This window comes from Triticum urartu, chromosome 3A, assembly GCF_056163025.1.
Source record: "Triticum urartu cultivar PI428250 chromosome 3A, HENAU_Tu73, whole genome shotgun sequence".
NCBI classification, from domain to species: Eukaryota; Viridiplantae; Streptophyta; class Magnoliopsida; order Poales; family Poaceae; genus Triticum; species Triticum urartu.
Window position 1 is genome coordinate 700,413,498 of NC_141875.1, and position 2,813 is coordinate 700,416,310.

Here is a 2,813-nt window from a genome sequence, read left to right on the forward strand (position 1 = left end):
TAATAGAAGTGGTTAAGGAGGAAATCACCCTCGATGACCTCGACCATATAGCTACACTACAGAGATCTCATCAGGAGTGATGTAAGAGGTTCCACTCTCGGCACTCGATGGTAACTCTGCAGAGTTGTACAACTAGGGGGTGATGTGCGACGTCAGGGCCTGGACGTCGATCACGTTGATCGAGTCATCGAACATAAAGCGGGGCAACTGGGACAAGGTGGGGTCACTGATGGATCTCTAACCAACCTATACTAAGCAGTTTAGGATAAGCAGGTAAGGTATAAAAGCAGGTAACAACAACAGGCTATGCATTAGAGTAGGATCATACAGAAAGCAGTAGCAGTTCTAATGCAAGCACGAGAGGGAAAGAAATAGGCGATATTGGAATGCTCAAGGGGGGGTTTGCTTGCCTGGTTGCTCTGGCAAGGAGGGGTCGTCGTCGACGTAGTCGATCACAGGGGCAACATCGGTCTCGGGGTCTAGCAGAGAGAAGAGGGGGAGGAAACAATAAACACAGAGAAAACAATGCATCACAAGGCATAACATGACGATAGGCAGAGCTAGGGTTGTCCTAACGTAGTACTACACGTTGCAGACGGAGGGGATAAACATCCAAGGATGAATCCCGGTGTTAGACGAATTCCAAAGAGAGGGGACGGTTCCATGTTCAGCATGCTAGGTGCATGTGACAGGTGAATGGACCGCGCATTCGGATTCGTGGGATTTTTTTGAGCAACTTTCATATAGAAAACATTTTCATCGGAGTTACGGTTTAATATCTATGAATTTTCAAAGATTAAAGCATTTCTAGAAATTAGTTAAATTGACGGAAAAGGAAAAATGACGTCAGCATGACGTGTTGATGATGTCAGCAGTCAACAGACTCGCTGACCAGGTCAAACCTGACCTGTGGGTCCAGTGGGACCCACTGGTCAGTGAGAGTGGCTATAACAGTGAATTAACTAAACTAACTAAACTAGTTAGGGGTGCGGGCCCCATATGTCAGTGAGACATTAGACTAATCTAATTACTTTAATTAAGAAAAATGTTTTAGTTAGTGCATTAAGCGGCGGGGCCCACACATCAGCGTCACAGAGACGCCCAGTCAGCACAGTTGACTAGGTCAACTGGTCAACAGGGGGCCAGGGGCCCACGGGCCAGTGACCTAGGTGGTGGCCCGAGGGTTGCCCACACGGCGCCAGCTCAGCAGAGCTGCCGGAGTGGCTCCGGCGAGCTCGTGCGCGGCGGCCGAACGCCGGTGAGGTCGGAAATCGCCTATGGTTCACCATTTCGCGTGCCACAACTTGCGCTCGAAAGCTAGGAGGGAGCCGCGTCGGTTGGTGTTGCTAGACTATGCCGGGGAGGCCGGAAACGTCGCCGGTGTCGAGCTTGGTGGCCGTGGCTTTCGGGCGTGCTCGCGCTCGTCGCTGCAGGGCACGGCAAGGACCGTGGAAGGTGGCGTTGGACTGCTGGGAGCGTGCTGAGCACGATGCCGTGCTCGTCTGAGCTGGACGGAGAGTGTGAACACGGCGACGAGTACGGCGGCGGAGGCACGCTACAGCCAGGACGGTAGCTACGGCTAGGAGCGCGGTGAGGCGAGGAAGAAGAGGGGAGAGGACGGAGTGGAGCTCACCGTGCGGTCAAGAAAGATCCTTGGTGGCTTACGAGCAGCAGAGCTCACCGGGGAGGAAGGGGATCGCCGGCGGCCGTCGAGGAAGAAGACGATGTGTGCGGCGACAGTGGAGCTCCCCGGCTCGCGTTCCTGGGCGTAGAGGAAGTAGAGGACGGCGGAGCGTCTTCTGAGCAAGGTCTTGATGCGTGGGGAGGACGGTGGCCGCAGTGAGGACGGAGGACGGCGGCGAGCCTGCTCGGAGGAGCTCGGGCGGAGGGGAAGAGAGAGCGAGGGAGAGGGAAAGCTAGGGGGTGGCTCTAGTGCAAGTGGAGGCGGGGATCGAGGAGCCGAGGAGGCGCAGACCTTATCCCCTCGCCCGGGCGTCGCCGGCGAGGCGGATCCGGCGGGGACGGCGCCTGTAGCGACTCGAGTCGTGGAACAGTGCGAGGTGGGGAGACAACCGGGGAAGGGGATGGGCTGGCCAGCTGGAGTGGGCCGGTTGGGCCTGCCAGGCTGGTTGAGGCCCAGGGGGCTGGGGGTTTCTCTCTCTCTCTCCCCTGCCTTTCCTTTTCTTTTAGTTTTTCTTTTTTTTTCAGCAGCTTTTGCATTTTTCTTTTAGCCAAAAAAATGACCTTGCAAAATTATGCCACTGGACAAAACAAATTCCTAGAATTAAAGTGCACTGCCACAAAAAGGTTGGGAGGCTTTTGTAATAGTTGCCAATTTTATAAATTAAAAAAGGGCATTTAATTTATTGCTTAGGTCACTGTTTTAAGTAGTTTAGGCCACTTAAGCCCTTTGCAAAAATGTTGGTCCACCACCAATATTAGTTATGGAATATTTTTCACACGATGAACATTTTAGTTTTCATGTTTGAGCATTTTGAATTTCACTCATAATTTGAAAATGAATTCAACTGGAATTTGAAAGAGAGATGAGACAAAGATGATCAAACACTTGTTTAGCAAAATGATTAACTTAACCCCAGGGGTTACTGTAGCATCATTACCCCGGGGTGTTACACATAATAACTAGATCACTGATGGCGCGCATTGTCGCGCCCATCTATTTTTGCAATAGAATGGTGTGAATTTAGGTAAGGTTGTGGTGACATGAAATATTAAAGTTAATTGTTCGAAAACTGGAATTTTAATCACTCTGCAGTACAACAATGTTGTAAGAGTGAGATGTTTTCTTATAC